Below are 17,661 nucleotides of genomic sequence, written 5' to 3' on the forward strand. Positions count from 1 at the left end.
CAACGAATAGGCAATGTGCTGTCCTAGGTTGTTAAACAAGATTCTTGTCCTAAGTGACTAATTCAATTAGAGTGCTAAGTGGATATACATTTCATAAAAACGGGGGCCCATGCCTACAACCAGACATGCCAGGGGAGACTAAGGGCTTCGCTTAAACCAGTAAGAAACTCCTCAACTATTAAATTGTATTCAGCTTTACCTTGGATTTAGTCCTAGCCCAATGCTTGAGGCGACACAGAAGACCAATTTTATGTCAGGACCAAAGGCTCAGATTATGCTTATCTGACTCTGCTTTTATTCCAACAGTAGCTTCAAAACATCAGAAACATACCAACATACTAGATTTCCCAAAACCCTGCGGCGGGGAAAAATGTAGTTAAAGATATATAGACCAAATGCAACACACTAAGTCCATAACATTTTGACATCAACAGGCATCCTCCTCATTCACACAGGGAGCCCAAAAGGTCTCACATTAGGGTGTTTTAAGTTCTCCTGCCCATAGAGGGTGTTGGAGAGCCTAGGCTCTTCCATCTGCTCCCTTCTACGTGGCCATAATCAATGAGAGCTGAAATGCCAGCGCAGAGCCACCGGAGACCTGTTAGGAGCCCATCGCCCTATTGTTATTATTCTTATCAAGCTCTTTTGCAGGCTATTCCCTGCCTTAGGGGGTCAGTTTTAGGCAAATGGGTTTGCCGCTTGTGAATTGGATACGCAGTCACATATAAATACACAGTTCTGACCATATAAAACTCAAGGACGCGTGTCCTGGGCTCTTCGAGACCCACCTCTTCTTACAAGGGGTTTCTGTTTAGGACCTTTAGCCAAGATAATGAGAAGGCCCTTGGAAGATGATGGGGAGGAGGAGAAGTTCGTTTGGAGGGCAATATTTCTAAGGTGGTAGTTGTCTAAGTGGACAAGGCTACAGAAGAGGTCATTAGCAAAACCATAACAAGCTTGGTGTTTTTTTCCACTCCTCTGATTCAAAAGATGCAGAGGAAACAGGGGCTCATTCAGGGGTTCCAGCAACAAGAATTGAAGAGGATTCACCAGGAAGTATTTTGTGTAGTACACAAATACAGGGGAAGAAAGATAGCAAAGAGCTTCCACAACTGGAGGGATATATCCAACAATGTTTGGATTCTCCTGACAATCAGAAGATTCCAGATCCAGTTTGAAAGATCACCCAGGCAAAGGTGGGAAGCGAGACAAATCACTTTATCTGTCTGTCAGAAACTTAGATCTGATACATCAGGAGGTTAAGTGAACTACTTGGAAAAGGTGCTGTCACTCCCACACACAAAAGGGTCCTTAAGCAACCGTTTTCTTGAGGAGAAAAAAGACAAAGGGCATCACAAATTAAACATCATAAAGGCTGGTTGTCTTCCTGAACAAAGTTTGTTAGAGAACCATTTGTGAAACTGAGTCCAGAATAAACATGTTCTGAAGAATTGTTCACTTATAAATTCATGTGCATAATATTGAAGCTTTCAGTTTGTGTACTCCGAGCATAGTACAAAAGAGGATAACTTAATGCAGAATAGTATAAAATAGATGCTGTGAAATTCAAGCAGTAAGAAAATAAAGGACACTACAAAAGGAAGGTACAACAGCATTGGCAGGAGACAGGAACTGATGAAGCGTGGAATGTGGCCTTTTCTCAAGTCTGTTATGTGTCAAGCTTTTACCTACGGCACTAAACAAAAAGACAACACTAAAGAAATTATAACGTGTTACAACTGGGGGTCTCTATTTGGCAGAGGTAGGTAAATTTGACCAAATAGGGACCCTTGCTTCTAAGTCAGGGAAAGGGGATTACACTACTGGATAACCCCTGCTCACCCCCTTGGTAGCTTGGCACGAGCAGACATGCTTATCTCGGAAGCAGTGTGTTAAGCATTTGTGAACACATACAGTAATTCAGAGAAAACACTACAGATGGACACCACACAGGTTTATAAAAATAAGTCAATCAATCAATCAATATGAACTTTATTCGGATAAAAACAGCATATCCATAAAAGTACAAGTTTAAAAGAGACACAATTAATTACAATAAAAGTGGTCTCCAGTATTAGTAGATAGGTCATAATTATACAATCCTATTATAAATGTAAATCAGAATCATTAAATGAATACATTAAAATTAGCAAAAATACTATCAAATAAAAACGTTCGGGTCAGAAATTTAAAACAAAAACCATTTGAATTAACCGGGGGGCATAGAGTTACGAGTACGCACCGCCGTTTTCAAAATGGATAGTTCATCATCAGTTATAGCTAGCACCATCCCATAGGCTGCCTTATAATCAGTTACATGTCGAGCTTTAAAATATGGGGTAAGGAATCTTTTAGTGAGAAGTGAGTAATAAGAGCAGAAAAATAATTTTTTTTACATTGATTGCTTATGTATGTTATTACATAAAAGATCGAGGTTGACAGTAAAACCGGTAGGGAATGACAACAGATATTTCACTGTGTCTGTCCTTAGCCGGAAGAGTAAGCCCCTTTCCCAGCGGCCAATTGATTTTAAAAGATATCTAGGCATCGCTGGGATCACATTCTCAATTTGCATATATCTAGCAACTGAAGTTTTTTTACATTCCGTTGCTAATCTTGTTTCTTTATATAATGCATAAAGGGTTTTTTCAAGAGATTTAATACTAATGGAGCAATGGTATAAGCCACGGTTACTCATAGTACGGCCCACGGCCCGCCAGCGGCCCGGCAAGCCTTCCTTGGCGGCCCGCGGACCTTGCAGACATCCTACCTGTGTTTAAAAAAAAAATAGTGTTAGCAAACACTGCGGGGTGCAGCAGCCCGGACTCGAGACTCTGCTCTGTGGGGGCCAGGGGATTCCAGTCATTGTCAAAGTGGAGATGCAGGGGCCTAAGAGGTGAAATACAACAATACAACAAAGCTTTATTAACATGTAAATGGTCTTTTAAAGCTGTCTCAGTGTGGCTGTGTGTGTGCGCGCTGGGAAGCCGTCTCAGCCCGGGCTCAGGTCTGACACACACGGGGTGAGATGACAGAGGGTGACGGAGGGAGGGAGAGGGAGACAAAGGGAGAGGGAGCGGGAGGGAGACAGAGGGAGGGAGAGACAGGGAGAGAGACAGGGAGAGATAGAAGGAGGGAGACAGAGGGAGGGAGACGGAGGGAGAGAGACAGAGGGAGAGGGAGGGAGAGGGAGGGAGACAGACAGAGGGAGACGGAGGGAGGGAGAGGGAGACAGGGAGGGAGAGAGAGACAGAGGGAGGGAGAGGGAGGGAGACAGGGAGGGAGACAGAGGGAGAGAGACAGAGGGAGAGAGACAGGGAGAGATAGAGGGAGGGAGACAGAGAGAGAGACGGAGGGAGACGGAGGGAGGGAGACGGAGGGAGGGAGACATAGGGAGGGAGACGGAGGGAGGGAGATGGAGGGAGACAGAGGGAGGTAGGGAGATGGAGGGAGACGGAGGGAGGGAGGGGGAGGGAGGGAGGGAGGGGGAGAGAGGGAGGGAGATGGAGGGAGGGAGACTGAGGGAGGGAGACCGAGGGAGGGAGGGAGGGAGACCAAGGGAGGGAGGGAGGGAGGGAGACGGAGAGAGACGGAGGAGACGGAGGGAGACGGAGGCAGAGGGAGGGAGACGGAGGGAGGGAGACAGAGGGAGGTAGAGGGAGACAGGGAGGGAGACAGAGGGAGAGAGACAGAGGGAGAGGGAGGGAGACAGAGGGAGGGAGAGAGATGGGGAGAGAGACAGGGAGAGATAGAGGGAGGGAGACAGAGAGAGAGAGACGGAGGGAGGGAGACAGAGGGAGGGAGACAGAGGGAGTGAGACAGAGGGAGGGAGACGGAGGGAGGGAGACGGAGGGAGACAGGGAGGGAGGGAGAGGGAGGGAGGGAGACGGAGGGAGGGAGACGGAGAGAGACGGAGTAAGAGGAAGGGAGACGGAGGCAGAGAGACAGAGAGAGAGGAAGGGAGACAGGGAGGGAGACGGAGGGTGACAGGGAAGGAGGGAGGGAGACAGAGGGAGGGAGACAGAGGGAGGGAGACGGACGGAGGGAGATGGAGGGAGGGAGACGGAGGGAGGGAGACGGACGGAGACAGAGGGAGACGGAGGGAGGGAGACAGAGGGAAAGAGACAGGGAGTGAGACAGGGAGAGACAGAGGGAGGGCGACAGAAGGAGGGTGACAGAGAGGGAGGAGGGAGACAGAGGGAGGAGGGAGACAGAGGGAGGAGGGAGACAGAGGGAGGAGGGAGACAGAGGGAGGAGGGCGACGGAGGGAGGGCGACGGAGGGAGGGAGACAGGGGGAGAGAGGCAGGGAGAGAGAGACAGGGAGAGAGAGACAGGGAGAGAGAGACAGGGAGAGAGAGGGATGGGGACGGTGAGGGAGGGGGAGGGGGAGGGTGAGGGAGGGGGAGGGGGAGGGAGAGGGGAGGGAGTGGGAGAGAGAGAGAGAGAGAGATGTGTGTATGCCGGGTCTGGTGGCTCAGGGGACGAAGGCATCTGCCGCAGGGACCTGTGTTCAACCTCATGGTCACAATTTTTTTTTGCTTTAGCCCCGCCCCTCCCCCTCTGACCCCACCCCCACCGGTGCGGCCCTCGGCCACAAACCACACTGTAAATTTGGCCCCCGAGAGAAAGTTTGTGAGTACCCATGGTCTAAGGGGTTTATAAAGAGACCTTCCATATTCACACTACTTAAGCTTTTGTGGACTGCTGCCAACCACGGTATGTCCATCCCTTTGTCACATTTCAAACAATCTAAGATTATCTCTCTTGTCAATTGTGCAGCCGGGTTTTTCCAAATTCTCAGCCAAAACAAAGTCGGGCGAGCCTTATTGTAATCCTCTATGTACGGTAGGTTGAGTTCGCTATGACCAGCATACGTAGAGGAGGAAAATGGTGCGCCCTAGACTTTGCGGCAAAATCTATTCTCTTCACACTGAATGGGAGTACTAGTCATGTTCCCCCAAACCTCCGCCCCATATGTAGCAACTGGTATACATTGCAATCTGTAAATTTTAACAATTGAAGGCACCACATCTATGTTTCTTGGCTTAGGTATCCCAAGTTTGGTATTAATAGAATTAATAAACTTTCTTTTACAGTGGACCACATGATCATTCCACAATCCATTAGATGCGAATACCAACCCAAGATACGGGAAAGTGCAAGTACTTAATAATTGATTAAAATTTTAAACAATTGAAAAGTTAAAATGCTTCTTAGACCCGCATGACATCAGAAATGATTTTTTTAAATTAGTGCATAAATCTAAGGTTGCCATAAACTCCACAAAACCATGAACCAGGGCGCGTAGGGCTTTAGGAGTACGCCCCATTAGTACTGCATCGTCAGCATATAACAATGCAGGGATTTTGTTTCCATTAATAATTGGGACATCTTGAGTTAAGGTCACCAGGGATTTGGTTAGATCATTGATATACAAAATGAATAAGAGGGGGGCCAGGACACAACCCTGCCTGACCCCCCTACCAACTTCAATAGCTTTACAGATCTCGCCGTCCCTACTAATACGCACCCTATACATATTCTTTATATAGTCTTAACACAAGACCACAAACGACAAAAAATCACAATACTGTTCTTACGATTGGCTTAAAGATGGTAGAAATAGTTCAAATAGCTTAAAAAGCAGTCTTTAGCAACAGATAACCCCAACTGCAGTTTTCACGACATTGAGATCAAAGAAAACCCAAAGTACGGCGCCGACCGCGAAGTGAGCGGCATCAGGCCCGGAGTCAAAACAGACCCACACAGAACAGTACCTTGGAAAAGCGAAAACAAAGACAGCTCACGGCGTCGGGGAGATGCGGCGTCATTGGCGCGTTGCGGCGTTGGTTCCTTGCTTCGGGGGAGATGATGCGTCGGGACCTGGATGCTGGCGCAGGCAGGAAAGGTGTCGGTTCCTGACCGGAGAGGAGGTGATGTCACGATGGCGCTGCAACCACGGTACCATATGATGTCGATGGATTCTTGACCACCCATGTCGATGATCGGCTCTGCGATGATGTCGACTTCGGAGTCGATGCGGCACAGTAGCAGGCGTCGGGCCGGCTTCGCAAGTCAGAGCAGCGCTCATGGCTATGGCAGGCCTACGATGTCGTTTGCTGGCGTTGATGTGGCACGACGGCCGGCATCGGGTCTACGTTGCAAGTCGGAGCAGCGCTCATGGCTTCGTTGCAGATTATGGCATTGATCGCCGGCATCTGTGTTGCAGATTCCTTCTGTAGCTCTAGAACAGCAAGTTCCAGATGCAGGCAATCAGAAAGAGTAAAGTCTGGTATCCCTGAGACTTCGGTCAGGAGTCAAGCTCAAATCAAGCCCTTGGAGTAATATTCTGCAAGATGATGAAAGTTCTTTAAAAAAAGTTCCTTCTCCTCTCCTAGGCAATGAAGACACCACTGCAGGCCAACCAAGCAACACAGCACACTGGCAGGGGGGCATTCCAACTACTACAGCTTCCTTGGATCGTCTCCTTGGCAGAGGTTCGTCTTGTTGTTCCAGAAGTGATCTAAAGTCTTGGGGTCTGGGTCCCTATATTTAAACCACTAAGTCCTTTGTCCTCTGAAGGCAGAGAGGCCTTTGCCTAGTCCAAACCAGTTCTGGTCAGTCCTGGAGTACTTTGTTTACATGGCTCCTTCTTTCCTTTGACAGTGTAGGCCAGGGACATCAGACGCACCACAGGAGGTGGAGCCAGCATTGTGGAGGGAAGGCACAGCCCTATTCAGACCCAGGTGCAACTCCTCCCATCACAATACATGCAGATCTCTCTATTCAGCCTTGTGCTGACTCACCCTGTCTCCTGAAACCCCCCAGCCCCTGTCACTCACAAAACCAGACACACAATACACAACCTAGCAGAGGCAGGCTTGGACAGTTAGGCAAGAAAATACCTACTTTCTAAAAGTGGTATTTTCAAACACAGAATGTTAAAACCAACTTCACTAAAAGATGTATTTTATCATTCTGAGTTCAGGCATACTAAACTCGAATTTCTACCATGGTCAGTTAGGATTATAGGATGTTATAATCAAACTGCCCATTCTGGCCTAAGGGGGAACAGGTAGCCTTGCAATAGTGAAAAACGAAAATGGCTGTAATTCACTATTAGGACATGCCACACACACCAGGGCATGCCCTACCTTATACTTACAACGTACCCTGCCCTTGGGCCTACCTTAGGGGTGTCTGATATAAAGATAAGGGAAGGTTTAGGGACTGGCAAGTGGGTGCACTTGCCAAGTCAACATGGCAGTCAGAGACTGCACACAGGCTCTGCAATGGCAGGCCCTGAGACACACTTTACAAGCTGCTTCTGTGGGTGGCACACCCAGTGCTGCAAGCCCACCAGCAGCATTTGATTTACAAGCCCTGGGCACACATGGTGCACTCTACTAGGGTCTGACAAGTAAGTCAAATAACCCAATCATGGAGTCACTAATCAATACATCAATTTAACAATAGGAAGAGCATATGCAGTTTAGCACTGATCAGCACTGGTAAAGTGCCCAGAGTCATAAAACAGGCAACAGGTCAGAAAAAATACAGGAGGAAGGCAAAAAGTTCAGGGATGACCCTGCAAAAAGGACCAAGTCCAACATAATGTAAAAACAAAAACACTGAGACTGAAGGGAACTACAGTGTGTGTGTATGTTCTCATTGTGAGAGAGCCAAATGAAGTCACTCAAAGTGAGGTTAACCAGTGGCTGAAGTCGGCTGCCCCACTGTCCCATGCTGTTTGCTGTAGTGTGAGTAAGTAAAATGTGAATGAGACAACAAAGGATGATGAGAGTGTTGTGTGTTTCCTGCATGGCCCATTGAAGTGTTCCTATGTTAGCCTAACTGTAGCATTGTAGGCCTCTTTTTCATTTGCACATGTTACCAGATAAACAAGTTCGCTTTCATGCCACATTGTACTTTCACACGGAAGCTGCATATGTTTTTGCAGGCTGTTCTTTTCATGAGGTTTATTCTGAACACCATAGACAAGGTCAAACAACAATGTCCCTTGTTATTCTTTCTGGCCAGGGACTAGCACCTAGACATAACACAAGAATGCAACTGTTGTTTATGTGCACACATGTCTTATCATATAGACGAGCACATGAGCCAAAAACACACACATGGCACAAGAGTTCTGACACAAGTGCACTGCGTCTGCTGAGATGTAGAGTGTCCATCTGTGTATACTAAGGTACGGGGTCTGCCAGTATTCCCAGAGATCTTTGTTATATAATCACCCGGGTTTAGTAGCAGGGGAGGGGATTTTGGTGACTCTGTCCTATAAAATGACAGGGCTTTTCATGATACATGGATTATTAACCATGCTAACAATATTTTAGTATGTATTTGTTTTCTAATTGTGGCACTTTTAATACATTTCAGAGCACAATAGTTTAAATAAATATTCTAAACTTACTTTGTGTCTCCTGGTTACCTTATTGTGGATAAGTACGAGTGAGAGAGCAAAAGGGTGTGTCCTGTTACCACAATCCCTGAGAGGGTTAAGAGTTTTGTGTTCTGGGATGCCATTTCACTTGTTTCTCTGGTAAGGTTAGGAGGGTAAGCACTATAGCTAGTCGGACTCAGACTCATGGATAATTAGGTGATATGGTGACTCAGTCCCTACATACTGATGCTCTATTGTTCCAAGCATAGTTCTGTTCCAGAGCAGAATCCCTGCAACAAGAGGTGGGTGAAAGCCCCTTTAAGTAAGTATATTATACTTATCATTTTATTAAAATTAAAAGGTCTTGGCTAAAGCCAGACCTAAAAATGCGGGCCTGCATTTTCTATGTCCCAAAGACTTTAAGAGTGGGTGAAAAATAACTTCCTCCGGCCCATATAAAACGTTCAAAAAGTGCATAGGGAGTAGTGCAGGTTCATCATTACAGGAGCAAAAAGTACATGAAGTCTCAAGCACTCTCGCTATAGGGAAACATATAAGCTAAGCTACAAAAACTTTTCTCAATCTCACCAAAACGTAAGAATCAGATTCAGATGTAAAAATCAGATCAACCAGGCAAATTATGGTTCAATTGTGAAAGTTGTTTTAATCGTGATATATGCCCCTAAGGATAGTTTATTCACACTGTTGCTTCATGCTCCGATTTAGAGGTTTTATAAAATAATATGCTTAAGTGCTTCCTGCTCAACCTAGACATTTGAACTTCAACTACTTTACATTAGGCTAAACTGCTAAATGTTCTAGAAATAAAATGAACCTAGCGTATGAGATAATCATTATCCATCTTTAAGATTTAGACATTATTTATCTTGTTACTAATGAAGAGGGATTAAATTAGACTGACATCCACAAGTCAAAGGGAGAATATTTTATTCAGCGAAGAAGGGAAGCATTTATTATTTTCTTGTACCGTGTGAAACTTGATACTGATGAGGGGAGACCAAGGAATCTATTAAAAACAAATGTTCCTCCATCTGCACTTGCTTGTATAGTCCCAAAGGCGCGCCCCATGGCGCACAGTTGCTACAGTTTTGGCACAACAAATTTTCATCATGGAGGGAATGTGGGTACCACTATGCCTATTAGCAAAGTAAATATGCCCGTATTTACCTAGGTGAGTTTACTGTGCATCGAAGTAAAGGATTAAAAAATAATTCTTCATCAAAAATACTGGCTCATAAAACACTTTCTCAGGAAGCATTATCAAGTCAGACTTTATTTTCATATTAATTGGGTCCAAAGACATAGGGAACTATTGACAAATTGCATTTTGTAGTATATTTAGTATTACTACAATAGAAGTACTCACATTTACATTTCTATTCACTAACCTTCATGCAGAATGTTCCGTTTCTCCTAACTTTTCTGTGCAGATATCACCGCTCCGACTACGGAAGACTTATGTCTACATTTTAGTAGTAAACGGAGAGGGACAGGGAGGGTGGCTGGGAAAAGCGGAATACTTACTACTAAATTGGAGGCATTTAGGGAGGAGTAAGGAAAGGGTTAAGGGAGAGTAAGGGACGGGTTTAGGGAGGGATATGAACCAACTCACAAAAGAATAAACCCATTCTGATTCACAAACTGCACTTCTGATGTTACTACAGCTAAAACAGACCCAAAACAGTAACAAAAGTACTCTAGGTCAGACCAAGACTTAATCCAGCATCACACATGGCCAGCCATTGGTAATGCAATGACATCCCATACAAAATAATGGAGGCAGGGACTTAAAATAACACCCCACAGGAAATAATGTTGAAATAAATTAATTGATGTAGGATATATTACCTACTGGCAGTCGCCAGTAAGTAGTTATAGTTAGGACCTATTTTCCATAGGAAATCCGCAACATTCTATTTGGAATAACGTTGGCGCCGATTGACGAATCTTTGCAAAATTTTCCAAACTTTTGGCCAGCTCCGGTCCGCTCCTATCCTGAAAATTTCACGGTGATTCGTCAAGCGGGGGCCGAGAAAAAAGGGGGGTCCCAAAATGCATTTTCCCCATGCATTTTCCCATAGGACCTGTTGACGCAGCTACAGCCCGAACTGCTGAACGGAATTACACCAAATTTGGCAAAGAGGTAGTCCTCAGTTAACACTCGTGCCTTTTGCTTAAATGGCGTAAATCCGTTCAGTAGTTCCTGATAAAATTAGAGTTAAAAAGATAGATATATCTGGGCGGAGCCTAACCACACATCTCATCGTGAGATCTGATTGGCTGTCAGTACTTCATCCAAGAAGTGCTGGCAGCCATCTTGGGACCAATATACATGATAGCACCTCATTAAAAAGCATTGCAGTTAATAGAAGGTTTTAAGACTTTAGTTACATTATAAATCATTTGTTGATGGTACCATACTCATTTTAGGAATTGTGGTGTGTTCTAAGGTGATTTTACCATGTGAAAAAGCCTTCTGATGTGATATCATGAATCATGTTTGAGAGAAAACTATTTTCTCATGCTTTTCCCACAGAGGTTTGGAAGGTGATCTATAAGCTAAACTGAGAGCATATTTTCTGTAAATTCACATTATCTTTCTCAGTCATATGAGAATGAAGTCTGAAATTCTCAGTAAAACATGTACATCCAACAAGGGCAGAGACTGTCAGTTGATTCCTTTGTGTTCTACTGCAGCTTCCCAGAGTATTCTAACGAACAACTAGAGCGCTAAAAGTCCTACTTATGACAAACGTATTGCACACCTGAAGCCATCTTGATTGGAATGAAGTGGCAACTCTTAAAACATTTAATTTAAAAAGGAACAAAATGAGGGGATTCATTTTGCCATAGAAAGTATGATTAGTGCTGCAGAAAGAAATATTAGGGCACATTTTGAGTGACTTCTCAAATCCTCTTCTATTTCATTAAAAAATTCTGACATGCAGACTGAAACATGCACTTTCAATACCAGCAGCAGACTTCCCTGGTGAGCAGTAGCTTTACTACAGTGATCTAATAAGCAACTAGAGTGCTAACATTCTGAATTTATGGCAAATGTGTGACACATCTGAATGCCTTCTTGATGGAATCAAAGTAAAAAACTGAAAGTATTTCCTACTGAGGGGACTGTAGTAAATGAGGAAATTAGGAAACTTCATAACAAATAAGTCTACCACAATCGTCACCAGAGACAAAAGAGCCCAAATGTAGCACAAATATCACCCAGATGTAGCCCAAGTATAGCCCATTGACAGAATGTCCCAGAGTGTTCTAACGAACAACTAGAGCGCTAACAGTCTTACTTATGACAAAAGTATGGCACACCTGAAGCCATCTTGATTGGAATAAAGTGGTAACACTTAAAACATTTAATTTACAATGGAACAAAATGAGGGGGTTCATTTTGCCATAGAAATTATGATTAGTGCTGCAGAAAGAAAAATTAGGGCACATTTTGAGTGACTTCTCAAATCCTCTTCTATTTCATTAAAAAATTCTGATATGCAGACTGAAACATGCACTTTTAATACCAGCAGCAGACTTCCGTGGTGAGCAGTAGCTTTACTACAGTGATCTAATGAGCAACTAGAGTGCTAACATTCAGAATTTATGGCAAATGTGTGACATATCTGAATACCTTCTTGATGGAATCAAAGTAAAAAACTGAAAGCATTTCCTTCTGAGGAGACTGCAGTAAATGAGGAAATTAGGAAACTTCATAACAAATAAATCTCCCAAGATGGCCACCTGAGACAAAAGAGCCCACATGCAGCACAAATATCACCCAGATGTAGCCCACATGTAGCCCAATGACAAAAGTGTGCAAAACAAAACACTTATTTTTTGTGTATTTGCAGTTTTATATAGTGCAGACTTGTCAGGTATTGGAGTGCTTTACATGAGCATTGGTAACATCACACAAGATCAAATTCATTTTGGTTGTAGACATGGGGAGATTAAGTGATTTGACCAGAATCACAGAATGTTGAGCTGAAGCAGAAACTCCAACCTGGTTCCCCAGTTGCAAAGTCTGCAGCTCTGGAAGTAACACCACATCCTCTCCCATAAGTGCAACATTTAATCAAGTGGTCAACTGGATAAAAAAACATAAAGATTACAAATAATTTAAAAGTTCTTTGTCGCTATTTGAAAACTCAGAAAATATGTCCTCATTTTATTTTTTTAGAGCACTAACCATAATTTTGATGCAAATAAGACCCTCTAATATATGTAATTTCTAAAGGAAATGCTCTAGGTATTACAGTTTTGATTACATCAAGATGACGTCAGGCGTTCCACACTTTTGTAATAAATATAGAATGTTAGCAATCTAGTTGTTCATTGTGATACTGTTGAGAGGCAGAGGCCAGGGGCACGGACTCTGAAAATTGAAGGCAGGTAGGAGAGTGCAGAGGCAACAATTTGACCACACTGGGCAGGCAGGAAGGGCAGTGGCAGCACAACAGACGATGGAGGTCAGTGGAAAGGGGGGCAGGGGCAACAAACCAACAATACAGGACTGGCAAGAGAGGCTGTGGCAATATAATAGACCATTGTGGGCAGAAGGAAGAGGCAGTGGTAGTACAACCATACATGCCAACAGACCCGTTTCAGCCAGGAAATGTCCAATGTTTTTAAGCTCAAATGGGCTTTATTTGATCTGTCTCCTGTCTACAATCTCCTCTTTTTCAATGTAACTCAAAGGGGAAAATCAATACCCCAGTTTTTTTTCAAAATCTCGCTCTTATCAAGCTCAAAATGTTCGCAAGTATGGTACATTGGATCATGGTAGGCAGGAGGAATTGGGGTAGGGACATGGACTCGCATAACAGAGGACAGGAGGGACATGGAGAGGTGCATCAAACTGACACCCAACAGGGCAGGCATCAGGGTGTGCAGCAGCACAATACACCACACAGGGCATGCAGGACGGGAGTGCAGCAAAACAATCCATAGTAAGCAATAGGGAGGGGACAGGACCATGCACATGGACAACAGAGAACAGAGGGGAAAGAGGCAATGGTAGCTAGCTGACCATAATGGACAGACAGGAGAGAAAGCTGCAGCATAACGGGCCATAAAGTGCAGGAGGGACGGATCAGGGGCATTACAATGGAGCAGACAAGCCAGGAGGGAGGGAACTGTGACTGTGACTCTGGGCTCACTTGGCAGAAACACCCACTGACCCTCCACCCCCCATCACAAAATGTAATGCTCGTGAAAAGGGTAGGTGGACGCAGTGTTATATAGAACATAGTCCTGAGAGCAGGATTGAAAATGAAAGCTAGATATAGTATATGGTATAAACTATGCACAAAAAGTGTGATATAAGATGAACCGGACGTGAAATATAATATGCAATACATTGTGCGCAATGATAGATTCATTGGAGAGCGCAAGATAGCACAGGCACTAGCGCGTGCAATGCGATATGTGCCTTGGAGTGTAATATGCACAGGGCAGTGTTGTGTAACCTAACTAGTCTCTAAAGTTGTAATATAAAATATGTGCTGGGGAGTGTAACATTGCATATGCACTGTGACAAAGATATGGATCCCATATTGTAATATGTATGGCATAGCGCTGTGCGTTATAACATAGGCATCGAGGAAGGCACGTTAGATGGGGCAATATAACCCGTGCGAAGGCAAGTGTGGCATGACATATTCACGGGGTGGTGTTACAGTGCACATGGGCTAGAGAGTGTCATAACATACGCACTGGCTGGTGGAATACAACACAGAGGTGTGTGGCACTCGGCGGGCACTGCTGGGTGTAACACAGCATTGGGCTCAGCCAGGAGCACGCTGTGACTCTCAAGTGAGGTTCGTCTCCTTTCCAGAGAGTAAAATAAAAAGTATTATACATCCGGCGGTGGATGTGTGTTTTATTAACCGTGAGGGGGGTTTCTTGCATAGTTTGGTCGAATTTTTGTCAAATCCCCTTTGAATGGCTTGGTGTGCGTGTGTATTAAATGTGCCCGTCAATAGCTACCCATGTTTGTATAAATAAATGACAAGGGTGTCTACTTGGAGAGTACCCACCGGCGGGGGCGCCGGGATTAGGCACGGTAGGGCGTCAGAAACGTCAGAGCTTCACTAGCGGTGTAAATACATTCCACGTGGATTCACTGTATGCATAGTCGCCTTTTAATGAATATCACGCAAATCGTCATGGTGATAGGTACATACGGTTTGTCCAGCATGTCCTAGGTGTTTCTATAAATATATATTTTTTTTAATTATAAAAAACAAAGGCCGGCCCCGGGGGATGGGGTCCCTGGGGCCATAAGTGGCCTGAGTTGCCCCCCTCCTAAAGAATTTAAAAAAAACAAAGGCCATGACCTGGGGGTTGGGGTCCCCGGGGCCGATTAAGGGCTTGGGAGGGGGGCCACGCGACCCACCTTCCAACTTAATTTTTTTCAACAAAAAAAAATTAGGGTCCAGGCCCTGGGAGATGGGGTCCCCAGGGCCAATAAATTAGAAAAAGAAGGGGGGCCACACAGCCCTCCTTCTTAAAAAAATAAAATAAATAAAAGACCGGCATCGCACCAGAGGCCACGCCCCCTCTTTGCAGCACTCTGCAAATGCGCCCCCTGGTCAGTTGTAAGTTGGGGAATTAATTCCCCTTCAATACTGAGGGTCCCTGAGGGCCAACTAGCCCAACAGGTATCTCCAGTATGCGCCAGGGAGCTGCGTTGCAGACAGGTGTTCTGAGGCCATGCCCCTTTTTACACCCCTATGCAACGCAGCTCTGTGGCGCTTACTGGAGGTACCTAGTGGGCTAGTTTGACCCTAGGGACCCTTAGGATTCAAGGGAACTTAATCTCTCAACTTAGAACGGCCACAGGGCGCGTTTACACAGTGGTGAAGGGAGGGGACGGGGCCTGAGGTGACGTGTGCAAACACGCCCTATGGCGCATTTTAAGTTGGGGAAATAATTCCCCTTCAATCCTGAGGGCCCCTGGGGGCTAACTAGCCCACCAGGTGCTTCCAGTAAGCGCCACTGAGTTGCGTTGCAGAGATGTGGTCCAGGCCGTGCCACTTTTTACACCTCTCTGCAACGCAGCTCTGTGGCGCTTACTGGAGGTACCTAGTGGGCTAGTTGGACCCTAGGGACCCTCAGGATTCAAATGAACTTAATCTCCCAACTAAAAACGCCCACAGGGCGTGTTTACACAGTGGTGAAGGGAGGGGACGAGGCCTGAGTTAACGTGTGCAAAAACGCCCTGTGGCGCGTTTTAAGTTGGGGAAATAATTCCCCTTCAATCCTGAGGGACCCTGGGGGCCAACTAGCCCACCAGGTGCTTCCAGTAAGCGCCACTGCGCTGCGTTGCAGAGAGGTGGTCTAGGCCGTGCCCCTTTTTACATCTCTCTGCAACGCAGCTATGTGGCGCTTACTGGAGGTACCTAGTGGTCTAGTTGGACCCTCAGGATTCAAGGGGACTTAATCTCCCAACTTAAAATGGCCACAGGGCGTGTTTACACAGTGGGGAAGGGAGGGGACGGGGCCTGAGGTGACGTGTGCAAACACGCTCTGTGGCGCCTTTTAAGAGGTAGTTTTAATCCCCTGCCCTATTATATACTAGGGGCTTACAGAGGAGGTCATGCTAATCACAGGGGGACCCCAACGCATAGTGTTCCCTAGTGTATGTAGCTGTTTTTACTGTATTCTGAGTGTCTTTTAACATAGCACTGGCTCTAGGACTGGTTAGTCAGACTCAGTTACCACCAGTATCCGTCTGAAAAAGTTGAGGGTACAGGATGATGTCATGAGTGATGTCACTGACCATGTCATGAGTGATGTAATATATGACGTCATCAGCAGTGCATTGCGGGCGCGCGAGTTATAGTTAGCTGAACTAACTATAACGGGGGAATTTCAATGGTTTTGTACGAGTGAAAAGTCCAGCTAACTATAACGCCCCTGAAACCTATGGTTTTTTCAGTGAATATACACAGTGCTTTAAATGGGCCGGTACTGACTGGTACTGAGTACCGGCACTTATTTTTTCCCCCTCCAAGAGTACCGGCACTTCTCCGTTATTAAATAGAGTACCGGTACTCACTGTCACGCAAAGTCATGTGAGCATGCATCGCATTTCTACACTGCGGTGCATGCTCACATATTGGTGATTTCAAAAGGAGAGCAGTGACGCCATGGCGCCAAATCAGAGCAACGTGTGACCCAGGCGCGCAACGCCCATTGGACTCAAAGGCCTTCGCCCCCCCCCCCATTCCCCCTCGTGTGTTGCAGCCCGGGATGAGACAGATTCCCCGGGTACAAACACGGCCGCACCCAAGTACTTCACAGGTCTTTAAAAGACCTTTTGCTTGTTAACGAGGCTTTGATGTTTTTCACCCCTTAGAGCCCCTGCACCTCCACTCTACCTTTTGCTTGAAGAATCAGACCCCCCACCCCACACGAAATTTGACTCTAGTTGTGCCTCGGGTGTGACCTCCCCCGCCAGGAAGATATGCGACGGGAAGAAAGGGAAGCTCTTTAAAAATCCCAATTTGCTCTGGCTTTCCCTTTCTTCTGTGCTAAAAAGACGGAGAGGATAGCATAGCAGCTGGCGGGTGAAAAAGGGGACAACTGAGGAGAGCTTTCAGAAGTGAAGGGGTATAAGCACAGTCGGCTAAATAAATCGAGGGGTTATCTGAAAAAGAAGAAAGGGGCAAGCAAACGATATGTGAGAATACACTGCGGGCGTGGGGCAGTGGGTTTAAAATAAAGCACCTGATGGATGAGATGGGGATCATCTGATGAGAGTCGGAGGTGGGTAGGTGTCCCAAGAAAGCCAAGGCTTTCGAGAATGACACAGGTCGGTGGAAGGGGCCTGTTGTGTGAGGACAGAGCGACAGCTACAGTGGCAGAGACTGGTATTTTAAATGGGGGAGGGGTATCCCAGAAAAGCAAGAGAAGGAATTTGATGAGATGAACAAGGGGACATTTAAGATGAAAGGTGGCGTGGCCACCTGAAAAAAGAGAAAATGTAAAGAGACAAATGGGGCATCGGAGGGGACATGGGGCTAAGTAAGTACGGGCTAGGGACATCAGAGGGTAGAGGTGGGAGAGTATCTCGTCATCCAAAAGAGTGTTATCTAAAGCGGGGGCGGCAGCTGAATAGAAAAATAATTTTGAGGGGACAGTGGTATTTTTAAGTCGTGGTTTTTTTTTTAGCAGCTAATATAAAGTTTACCATAATGTGACTCATTTTTTTGTAACAAAGTTA

General features: G+C 45.6%; 1 protein-coding gene across 1 annotated transcript in view; it reads right to left on the reverse strand.

Annotated features, from left to right (window-relative positions):
• ZNF541 (zinc finger protein 541) overlaps positions 1 to 17,661 on the reverse strand; it is a 1,112,036-nt gene that overhangs the window by 177,612 nt on the left and 916,763 nt on the right. The window lies entirely within an intron of this gene.

The sequence above is a fragment of the Triturus cristatus genome, chromosome 9 (assembly GCF_964204655.1).
Source record: "Triturus cristatus chromosome 9, aTriCri1.1, whole genome shotgun sequence".
Taxonomy (NCBI): Eukaryota; Metazoa; Chordata; class Amphibia; order Caudata; family Salamandridae; genus Triturus; species Triturus cristatus.